The 11891-nt window shown below is 55.4% G+C and overlaps 1 protein-coding gene across 1 annotated transcript in view; it reads left to right on the top strand.

The window, feature by feature from the left end:
- Window positions 1-1868: 1868 nt before the first annotated feature.
- The window catches only part of PPFIA4 (PTPRF interacting protein alpha 4), a 60852-nt gene continuing 50829 nt past the window's right edge, over window positions 1869-11891 (top strand). The window contains 1 exon segment of the mRNA XM_054517265.1: window positions 1869-1950. The gene's annotated coding sequence lies outside the window, so the exon portion shown is untranslated.

Here is an 11891-nt window from a genome sequence, read left to right as displayed (position 1 = left end):
ATCTGCAAAGGGAAATCGTGACTGGCAGCCCAGGAGCTGATGGTGATTTTGGGGCCTGTGTGCCCCTGAGGGCTTGTGCCCTGCTTACAAGGGGATTTGGGCACTGCCAGGAGCTGGCTGGGAGTCCTGCCCAGTGCTGGGGTAAACTGGGCAGGCAGGTGGAATCCTGCTCCCCTCCTCTGGGATTTACACAGTGACCAAAGAGCCCAGTCCTGCCCCATTCTCCCTCAATGACTCTGAACACTCCAGAGTGCTGCATTCCTACTTGTGCCCCTTTCCTACAAAACTTCAGGAGAGGGTTGGAATGACAGCGAGATGTTTTCACAGCTGTGGTGTCAGCTCTTGAGCCTCTCCAGAGCATGATAAAGCAGGGAATATGGACAAATCCAGGAAATCCACATTCCTTCTGCTTCCCAGGCATGGCCAGGAACTGGTATGTCCGTAACCTCCCTGCCCGACCCTATTTCTCTCAGCATTTCTTAAATAAACAAAGAGCATTTTATCAGCAAGGAACATATTTGATTGAGAAAACTTCTGATCATCCCAGGCAGGAAAGGCCATTCCTTGACAGAAAGGCTACTCCTAATCCATCTGTTCCTAAGGCAATGGATACAAATTAATGTGTATGGCAGTCAATAAACCAGATCCTGGTGCTCCTGGCTGCACCCACCTCTTCACTTGAAAATGTTTTCCTTGGATTATCCTATTCATTACAGTTATTTGAGAACTGTATCACAGTATTATTTTTAAAAAGTGAAGCTTGTCTTGGCTTAGAAAACTCTGGCACGTGGAAAAGAGATGAAGTGTTCTTGGGATTGAAGGCAGTTGTTCCTGAGTCTGGCCGGCGGCGGGTGGATCCAGAACACTCCCTCCCTCTGGTGGGTTGGAGGCATTTATGTGAGACCTCCTCAGGGTCCTCCAGCAAAAATCCTGCGGATGAGCTCCATGTCCTTCCTGGAGAGAGGAAGGTGCTGCTCTGTGATGATGCTACTGATCCCAGTCGTTCCCTGTGGGGTCACAGAAAGGAGCTCCTTGTTGGTAGACTGGGTGAGGACTGCTGAGGGATCCCAAAGGCTGTGTCAGGGGCTCTGCTTCCAAGGCCCCCAAATTAATTGTTTGTGAAGGATGCCCCTGTGCAGGGCAGGATGATGAAGCAGGGTGGGCTTTTGGCTGCTCCCGCTGAAGTTTATGGGCGCCCTGTCCCAAATCCCATTGATGATGCCGAAGACATCCTTGAGGGGAGCCCGGGGTGACACATCTCATCCCCCAGGGCTCAGAACTGAGCCTTGCAGGGTGAGGAGGGGGCTGGGGCAGTCCGGGAGTCACTGCCTGGCTCCATTGCTGCTCCCCACATGGTGAGGGGGATGGGGCACCCAGGGCTTCGGACACCCCAGCGCTGCCCAGGTCTGCTCCTGCCTCCCTCCCTTCCTCCGGGGTTGGACAAGACCCCTGGGGAGTCCTGCCCCTGTGGGGACTTACAAACCCCGAAGAGGTTGCTGCCGCCAGGAGAGTCCTATGCCCATTCCAGGGGGATTGCTGTGCCTCCCCCAGGGAGGAACCTTCCCCACAAGAGAGTTTCCTACTCCCACGGGGGCATTTCTGCCCCACCTCAGAGTCGTCTGTCCTCCCGGTGGAATTCCTGCCCCCAAGGGGGTTTCTGCCCTCAAGGAGGGTTCCCCTGGGGGGATTCCTGTCGCTCCTGAAAGTCTTGTGACGCCCAAAGGAGGGGTTCCTCCCCTTTCCAGGGGTACCCTGTCCCCAGGGAGGTTCCTGTCCCCGGGAGCAACCCCCGGCCCCCGCTCCTGCCCCGACCCCCGGCCCCCTCCCCTGGGGGCGTGGCAGCTCGGGGGCGTGGCCGGGGCGTGGCCAGGCGGGGACGGTGACGCAGTGGGCGGGGCAGGGCGGGGCGGCAGCGGCGGCAGCGGCGGCTTCCAGCGACTTCGGCGGGCGGTGAGTGCGGGCGGGGCCGCGCTGCCCACGGGGGATGCTCAGCCCCGCGCGGGGCCGCCCGGGGGGAGCTCTGCCCCCGTGACCCCCGTGGGGCCGCCCGGGGGTGCTCAGCCCCCCCGGTGGGGCCGGACCCGGAGGGCTCTGCCCTTATTGCCTCCCCCAGGGATGCTCTGCTGCCCCCCGAGAGGATGCTCGGCCCCCCCGTGGGTATGCTCAGCTCCGGTGGGGCTGGACTCGGCGGGCTCTGCCGTTTTTGCCACCCTCCGGGGATGCTCTGTCCTCCTCCCCCCCACCCCCCCCTACTGGGGATGCTCCCCATTGCCCCCCGGGCGGGGCCGCGGTAGGGATGCTCAGCCTGCCGTGCCCCGGGGGTTGCTCTGCCACCCCGGAAGGGGCTGACTCGCTCCGGGGGTGCTTCATCTCCCACCCCGTTACCCCTTGGAGGGGGTGTCTGAGTCAGGGTGTGCTCAGCTCCCTCATTTCCCTTGGGTTGAGTCTGAGCTGGGGAGTGTCATTCTCACCCCGAGCTGGGTTGGAGGGGGGACTTTCTCTGCCCCGGCTTTACCCGCAGACCGAGCATTTGTGCTAGGGTTGCTCCCCTCAGTGCACAGGCCCCGGACCGAAAGCGGGGGAGATGTGCTACCCCATCCCCACTGCGTGTGCAGGCAGGAGGGTGAAGGGTCGGCACATCCTCCGAGGCTGCATGGTATGGGGGGCAGGGAGGAGGCAGTGATTCCTTAACCCGGTAGAGAGGGTCTTGATTTTCAGCTGCTCTCTGCCTCTGGCAGACCCCCATATGCTCCCAAGCTGTCCCTTTGCATCCCCTCCCCAGATTCTACCTTACACTAGGGGGAGGGCAGGAATGCGGGTGAGCCTGGTCCTCCCATGGCCTTCTCCTTGTCCTCTGATTTCCCAGCGCTGTCTCCTCCTGCCTTCCTCGGTGCTGCCTCCAGCCCTGGAGCATCCACCCAGTGCTGAGCTCTGTGTCAGCCCCACTGAGCATCTGCCTGGCTCCAAGCCCTGGGCTGGACTGGCTCGTGGGGATGCTGCCACACACACGCTCCTGGAGCTCAGCACCTGGTGAATGCCTTCCAAGCTGGGCCAGCTCAGAACTGGGAAGATGCTCATGGATCTGGTTCAGCCTAAACATTGGCCTGTGTGCTTGGGCCCGGCCAGCAGAGCATCTGGCCAGCTTGGCTAGCTCCAGCTGTGCCCACACTGCTTCCCAGCCTCTGTTAGCTCTGTTCACAGGGCTGCTGCAAGCTGCCTCCAGACAGCACTGTTTGCTCCTGAATAACCAGCCTTGAAGGGCTTGTTTATCCCCTCAATTGCATCATTAGAGCAGCAATTGGCTTAGGGAGCTGGGTTTTGTTAAAGCTGTGCAAACCCTTCTGGGGAGGCCCTGGTTTTGGCCAAGTCAGGATTGGCAAAGTGTTCATTTTAGCTCATTTGCCACCATCTGCTGGATGCTGGAATGAGGTTCTCCTGGTGGGTTTAATACCACCAAGCCACTGTGTGAGCAGGAGCTGGTCCAGAGGCAAGCATGAGCTAGAGTTTGGGACCTGGATGAATGTGCCTGTGTGGTTTGGGAGTTTCTTGGTCGTGGTGCTGCCCACACAGCAGGAGGTGGAAAGTTGGGTGTCTTTGTGTCTCTGATGATCAGTCTGACAGTCTCAGGTACCTGTGCTCTTGGGGCCATCTCGGTGTGCTGCTCCCTGCATGTGCTCACTGGGAACAGCACTGATCACTAGGGACTTCCCTGGAGATTGTCAGGGAGCCATCAGCACAGGTCCCTGCTGCCATCTCCCTGGCACCCTGTAGTGCTCAGGTGCCTTCCCACCTTCAGTGCTTGCTCCTCCTGTAGCTCTTTCTCAGGAGTCAGACCAGAGGCTGGGACCAGTGTCACCAGCAGGAGGGCAGGGGTGCCTCTGAACTGGCTGGTTCCTGAGACACCAGTGGTGAGACTGATGGGCAGATCCAGCTTTCTGGAGTGGCCAGCTTGGCAGGTGTGGGATTAAACATCTCATCCCTGTGGACCTTTGTGTCTTTGTGGTGAGTGGCTCTTGCTCTGTACCGGTCCAGCTGAGCTTGGCAGCAGCTCCAGTGCAGATGCAGAGGGACTGGACAGCTGGAGATTTGGGTTCCTGCCTGACTCAGCTGTCTCAGAAGACACCAGGGCTAAAACCCCCATCGAAACCCTTCTCATCTGCATCTTTGGAGGGACATTTTTGCAAGTCTTGTCCTTTGGGGCAGCTCCCACTGGGGGCTGGGAATGAGGACAGGGATGAGGAGGAGGCTGAGTGAGGCTGAGTTGGTGGGTCCCGCTGTGCTGGGTGAGGATGTGGAGGTCCTGAATCAGTGCTGGGAAAGAGCCTGACACTGTGCTGGAGCTGGAAGTTCACACTGGAGCTGAGAGAAACATTCTTGGAGCCTCAGAGGGAGCTGAATTCAAATTGGGGCCCAACTAGGAGTACCTCTGGAGGGCTCCACTCTGGGCGCATGGAGACACGTTGACATGAGTGTCCATCCTCTGCCTGGGGAGTGCCATTTCAGGGTTTCCAGCAAACCAGAAAGATATTGTATTCTTTATCTAACCTTGAAACCTTAATTCACAATTAATTTCCTCCTAAAGAGTGCTTTGGCGAGCCAGAGGTTTCCCAGATGATTCCCAAAACTGAGCTGTGAGGTCCCTGAGTATTAACTGGAGGAGAAGGTTGTTGGATCCCTTGCCCAGCTGTCTCCCAGAGAGGTGTGAATGACAGAATGACAGCACCTTCCTTACAGATGATTTCTGGGATGTTCCAAGCACCAGGTGTGGGATGACAGAGCTGACCCAGGCTGAGGGCTCTGCCGTGGGCCCTGCAGGTGGGTCCAAGCCTTGGCCAGGCTCCTGGGGGGTGTGGTTGGGAGTTTTCAGTGCTTAAAGGCCTCCTCTCTGAGCAGATGAAAGGCTTGGAGGTGGGTGCCCGTGTGGGTGTGCTCACACAGGCTGGCATTTAGGAGGGAGGAGGGAAAATATCACATGGAACAACTGCAGTGTTGGGGGACAGGTCTGTGCTTGGGCCCATCTGGAGCAGAAGTTGTGGGAAATGATTCCAGGCTCTTTGCTAAAAAATGTTGTTGATAAAAGTTGCAGATATAATTGGATTTTATTTCTGTTTGTTGTGTGGTCAAGCAGGTTGAAACCCTTGTGGGGACAGGGTAAAAGCCTGGAGTTCATTTGTAGGGTGAGGATGCCCTGAGGAATCAGGCTGAGAAGGCTGGGGTAGCTCAGCCTGGAGAGGAGGAGGTTGTGTGGAGACCCCAGAGCCCCATCCACGGTGTGAAGGGGCTACAAGGAAGCTGGAGAGGGACTCTGCATAAGGAAATGGAGTGACAGGACAAGAGGGTTCACACTGAAAGAAGAGAGGTTTAAATTAGATATTGGGAAGGAATTCCTCCCTGTGAGGGTGGGGAGGCCCTGGCACAGCACCTGGTTCCCCAGAGAAGCTGTGGCTGCCTCTCAATCCCTGGAAGTGTCCATGTCCAGACTGGACAGGGCTTGGTTAGTAGGGGTTATAGTAGGAGGTGTCCCTGCCCATGGCAGGAGGTTGGGAAGAGCTGAGCTTTAAGGTCCCTTCTAGCCCAAGCCATGCTGTGATTCTGTGGTTTTATGAATGAAGTATCTGCTCATCTCTCTCATTTTTGTGCAAAACTTGCTGCCCCTCAGCCCTGGGCAGCACTGGCAGCGCAGTGATTCCCATCCCACAGGAGGGGAGCTGGGTGTCAAACCTTCTCCAAAAGCCACTGGCCAGGAGGGGACTGACCCTGTGTCCTCCACGTTGCCCTTCCTTAGCTGAATCTTCACCCTGATGTTTTAAACAGCTCGTGGGTCGCTGTCTCCAGCTCTGTAATCCTGCAGGACTGACAAGGCTGGAATTTATCTGAAATGCAGATTTTTTTTTTTTTTATGCTCCTGGTTTTCAGTTCCTGCCATGCTTCTCTTAGCAAGCACGAGGAGGTGCCGGCTGGGTGCCTGCCTTTAATTGCATCCAAACATGAAAAAAAGAAGAAAACAAGTGGCAGATGAGAGCTCGTTTCCCCATCCTCCTGTCCGTGTCGAGCAGTTTCCAGGAGAGGGCAGTTCCCGGGGATTTTTGCTGCGTGGTGCCTCTCCCTGCAGCTCCTGCCGTGTCCATCCCCTGGTGTGGCTGGTCCCGGAGGCAGAGCCGTGCTGGGAACGCGGGCAGCTCCTCCGTAGGGCGCTGAGGCGTTGGCAGCGGGGCGAGAGCTTTAAATAGCGGGCGCAGGGATGTGCGGCAGGGAGGGAAGGAAGGAAGGAAGGAGGCTCCTCCTGCCTGGACTCCACATCCCGCCTTCCAGAGGGGGCAGCATCCCTCGCCAGGGCAGGATGACACGGCAGGGAAAGGGCCCCCTCCCGGAATTGCTGCCCATACGGCAGGTGCATGCATTTAAACTTCTCATTTCCATCCTTTCCTGGTGGAATTTTCTCTGCAATTCCAAATTCCCTCCTGGCCACATCATGATGTGGTGTGCTGGTACAGGGCAAACACTGCAGCTATGAGGTGCCCGGGGGCTCCATAGCCCAGAGGAAGGAGTTGGGCTGAACATGGGATATCTAGAGCCTGGAGAAGGGGACGTCTGCCCCCAGCCCAACTCTCACCTTTTCAGAGTCTCATTAGTGCAGAGCATCCTCACATGGATTTTCTTCTGCCAAAGCCTGGCCTTTCTGGTTCCAGAGTTGGGAAGGTGTTTATAGGCTCGCTGTGGCATTAACACAGGTGTCATAAAGCTGATGGCTCTGGATCATGAGTTAAATAGGCTTGGTGGTGGTGCCTAGAACTGCTCCCCATGCAGACATTCCCAGTGCCAGGGGCTGCGAGCACAGAGGGGAAAGATGGGCTGGTACAAAATCCATAATCCACTTAATCTGCCCTGTAATTCAGTGTCTGGCAGCTGTAACTAAGTAGATCTGGGCTTCTTTCAAGCAGCAGCCCCAAACTGTTTTCCAGGAAGGAGTCAAAAAATGTCCAGAGGTTATTTTTGGCTGTGGCTGATTTATTCACACACTGATCAGCCAGGAGAGGAGTTATTCTGGTCCCACACTGCCCCACATAACACCAAGTGCTGTGTGTAGGTGTGGTTTCCCTGGGAGACATTGGGGGATGGCACTCCTGTTTGTGGATGGAGCTCTCAAGAACCACCTTGGACCTTCTGTGTCCTGTGAGCCCACTCAGGGTCCTCAGATAAGGCCAGAACCAGGGGACATGGGCTCTGTGCCCTCCCACCCTCTGTCCCTGGGGATGGAGCTGAGCCCTGTGTCCTGGGGTGGTAGAAGGCTCTGTGCCTTACAACTCCTGCTCCATCCCGAGCAGTACCCAGCTCAGCTGGGGTCTCCCTGGGTGGCACCTGGATTTGGGGAGTGCAGGGATTTGTTTCAGGGCTCTTTTGGGCATGGTGTTGTTTCGAGGCTCAGGAAGGGCCGTGGTATCTGGGATGGTTTCTCTGCAGGATGTAGTGGCTCTGGTGCTCCTGGATTTTTCCCTCCTGTGTTTGCTTTCCCTGGCATGCTGTGAAGCTGAGCTCCTACTCTTGAGAAGGGGTGGTGGGAGTGAAGTGTGAGGGTGGCACGGCCAAATCCTGCTTTTCTTCTGTAGCTGCAGAAGAGAATGTTTCTCTGGGGCATTCTGGTGTGGCCACAGCTGGTTTCTGGCCAAGGATTGGGATCAGCCAGGGTGGGAATCACTGGGATGTAGTGCTGCTGCAGCCTTTGCCATCCCAGTGTGCTGGTGACATGTCTCCCACCCGGCTGAGGATGGAATCACTCTTGGCTGTGTCCCTGTGCAGAGATGCAGGCAGCAGCAGAGGTCCCGTCCCTCCAGGTTGCATGGGACTGGAGCATCAGCAAAGGCAACGTCCAGCCTGGATGCACTGCTGGGTGGGCAAAGGGGACCCAATCCCCACATCTCCTGCAGCCAGGGTTGTATCTGTCAGCAGTTTGGGCTAAGGCAGGCTGGGGAGGGTTGAGGAGGCCATGTGGGGGAAGAGGAGCAGTAAACCAAAGCCTCTGAAGGATCCATGGGGTTGTTGACCAATCCAAATTTTCAAGCTTTGCTGCTTGGAAAACCTGGCTGTGCTAGAGAGTGGATGGGTGGAAGTTCTGGAGATTCCCATGTGCCTGTGGAGAGCTGCTGTCCTGTTCCTCCCCTGTTCCAGCACCTGGAAGCAGATGTGTCTTTACTGGGACATGGGGTGGAGTCTCGGGTCACTGCCAGTGTCCCTGGAAGAGCCTCCTCCCAGAACCCTTCCAGGGGCTTGCGCTCTCCATGTGCTCAATAACATGGCTTTACTCATTTTAACCCATCAGGTTTTAATTAGAACCAGAAGGCTCATCTCTCCTGACCTGAGCTGTCTTTCCTTTGATCCCAAATCCAGAAAGGGTTTGCTTTGCTGCTGTTATCTATCTGACATCCAGATGTGCCACCCAGAGAGCAGCTTGTGTTTGATGGAGAGAGAATCTTCTCCCCAGCATCAAAACCTGGGTGATAATCACTTGATTACAGCCAACACTTTGGGCTGCCATATTAAAAAAAGAGCATTTTTCCTGCTTTTGATCATCTGCTTCTAGTTAGTTTAGTTAGCAGACTTTCACAGTGGCCATTTTTGGAGTTGGCAGCCAGAGCATCCCTGCAAGCAGAAATGGCTTTTGTTACATGTGTCCTTCATGTTTACACATTTATAAAGAAATTTTGTCTCCTAAACTGAGGCTGCCATGAGCCCCAGCACTGCTGAGCAGTGCCTGGCTCTCTGGGAGCACCGGTGTTGCTTTCAAATCACACGTTGTCAATAAATCTCATTCTGAGTGCCCTGCAGCAAATGGCATCAGCCTGCACGGGGAGAGCTCTCCCACACGTCCTCCTGCTGCCTAAAAATACCAGGAGGTATTGAATACCAGGCTTGAATTCTCCAATGCCTTCGCTACTGCACAGCCTCCATTCCTGCTTGAGATCCTGCTCAAGGCTCAGTGCAGGACATCTGCTGCGCTCCCAAGGGTCACACCCTGCCCTCCAGATGTGGCCTTTAGGTAATGCAGCACCTGCATTTACCCCTAGATCAATTTGGGGGTAAATGAACATTTATTACCTTTACTCTCCGTGCTGTGGGGTGTGTTCCTGATTAGGGGTGTGGGGTCCAGGAAGGTAATGATGGCACCTTCCCTGGTGGCCACTGAGAGCTCATCTTATTGAGGAAAGGATGAGTTTTGAACACTTCATGTAGCATCAAGCAAAATACCCTCAAACCCCTCTGTTAACTTGTGTATGTTTGTCTTGGGAATCTGTTCCATCCTCTTTGTAAATAAACAATTTACCTTTTCACATCTGGTTTTGAGATGTGGGATACAGAAAAGGTGGCCAACTGGTGGTGTTTTGCTTTGAGAGCCAAGTCTCTGTTCAGTGGGTGAATGCAGAGGGCTTGCTGGTGTTTCCAGTTCACACAGAGCACTGGGCAGACTGGTGTGCAGGCAGCAGGCTCTTGTCTCCAGCAGCTTTCAGCTTCCTGACCCCACTGGCTTGTGGTAGAGCAGGGAGAGCTCATCACTTGAACTAAGAATGAAGCCAAGGGCTGATCATGTGCTGTGATCTTGGGAAGTGACAAACTGGCTTTGTGGCACTGACAGAGATTCAGGAGCAGAGCTGGGTGTGATGGATGTGCACACTGAAGTTCAGCACAGCTGGGAGGTGCTGAGCTGTAAAAGAGGAGTGATGCTCTAAAGGGATGTGTTTCTTTAGGAGACCTTGGATTGAAGGTAGTTGGATTTTCCTGTCTCCATCTCCATGTGATTGCCCTGTTTACAGCTAGGAAGTTCATGAGGGAGCTTGAATCCAGCAGTGCAGGGGCAGGGGCTCGAGGAACACATTCACAGGGCTGGCTGCTCCCTGGGAGCCCTACACCCTGCTGCAACGTGGTCAGGCCATGGACACAGGCACTGATAGTTCCCCCAGTCTTGCAAAGAAAATAATGTTTATTTTTGAGGCTGGAAAGGTGAGGAAACCAGTCACCAGCCCCACCAGTTAGCAGACACTGGCTGCTTGATTTCCTCCTTTCTCTACTGCAACTTAAAGGAAATCCAACCACTGGAGATGCCAGGGAGGTGCTGTCACTGCCCTGGCCTGGGGAAAAATGTAGTGACCCATCAGGAAGAGCTGTCAGACCAAAGTGTGTCAGGTCCTCCATCACTCAGTGCCTGGACTTTCTTCTTCCAAGGACTCTTGACTCCTCATGAACTGCCCTGGGGTGCCTCAAACTTCCAAAACCCTGGTGTGAGGAAGGAAGCAGAAGAATCTTCCCATGCTGCTGCTTGCCCCTGGAGCTTTCTCTCTTTTCTCTTGGTGCAGGTGGAGAGGAGAGTGACAGTGGTCAGCTCCTGTGTGGTCACTCTTGAGCTGGACCCTTGTCTGAATGTGTTCTCCCAAAAGGGTGAGAATTTGCAGGATTTATCCCTGAATCATAGAATCAAAGACTCATAGAATCATTGAGTTTGGAAAAGATTTCCAAGATCATCAAGTCCAGCTTTTGATTTAATACCACTGTGGCCACTAAAACATGATCAGAAGCTGCTTGTGAGCACCCAGTTTAACCAGTCTCTGAGGCAGCTGGGACCTCATGGTTTCCTTTTGCCCCTGTCATGAATTGAGTGTTATCACTCTGATGGAGCTGCTGAGTGCACTTGGTGGTATCCAAAATGTCTGTAAATATGAGAGGACTTCCAGGCCCAGGGCAGGTGCTGATGGCAAGGGTAACCAGAGCAGGCTGGCAGGGGAGAGCTGGTCCAGACTGCTGGTGGGAGGAGAATGCTGAAGGTGATGGTGGCTACTGGGACGGCTTTACTGCCTCTGTATTTTCTTCTGAAGGTGACAAGTCTGGGTTTGGAAAAGTCCAACCTCTGTGTAGGCACAGCTCCCAACTCCCTGCTGCCCTCGACCTTACTCTGGGAGGAAATGTGTGAGGTTTGACTCTCAAACCCCAGAGAGTGAATCTTGTCAGATTCACCAGAGGGCTCTGGGCACACCGTGCTGTGAATGTGGGGCAGAGCAAGGCTGAGCCGGGGTTCTGCAGGGGAGGATGGAGCCGTGTGTCCGCACACGCAGCTCTGGGGAGGCGCTGGAGGCCAGGAGAGGAGGATGCGAGCGGCTCCTGCTCCAGAATTCCTGGCACGGCTGCGGCAATGCCGGAGGGATCGCGGGTTGGGAGCAGGACGGGCTTTGTGTCCGCGCCGGGGGAGCGGGGACAGCGCGGCTCCGGCCCGAGCTGTGGCAGGGATGGAGCTGCCGAGGCTGGAGCGGGCGGTCCCGCAGTGCTGCGCGACAGTGACAATGACAGTGACAATGACAGTGACACAGGACACAGCCCCGACACTGCCCGCCCTCCCCCCCGGCAGCGCCGGGGCCGTGCGAGGCCGCGGCCACCCCGGCTCAGGGTGGTCCCGGGGCTCACAGGGACGGGTGTCCCCTCCTGGCTGATACCAGCTACTGTTCCGCTCGGGATGCTGGCGGTGCATTCCCGGCCGTGCTGTGCTGTTATTATATTGCAAGGGTTCCGCTGTCATTGTATTGCAAAGGTTCCATATTGCTAGAGTTTTGTACCTCCCTGATGTTTCTCGTAGGCAGCTCCTCTAGGCACTGACTCTTCCTTCTTCTCACAGCAGCCAACTGACTCCAGCTCCCCTCAACCAACCAATCCACTCTTTTATAGCACTCTTCTTATCATCGGCTACAGCTGTGGCCTGTTAAAATCAGGCCTGCTCCTAATCTTTAATAATTAACCCAGCTGCAACTCTTTAGTGGGTAAAGATACTACCTTTATTTATTTATATTCTATCTCCCTACACTGTGGCACCACAGGAGCGTCCCTGTTCCTGTCCTCAGGCAGACACAGCAAGG

This window comes from Molothrus ater, chromosome 25 (genome assembly GCF_012460135.2).
Source record: "Molothrus ater isolate BHLD 08-10-18 breed brown headed cowbird chromosome 25, BPBGC_Mater_1.1, whole genome shotgun sequence".
NCBI lineage: Eukaryota > Metazoa > Chordata > Aves > Passeriformes > Icteridae > Molothrus > Molothrus ater.
This window is presented reverse-complemented; position numbering and strand designations above follow the sequence as displayed.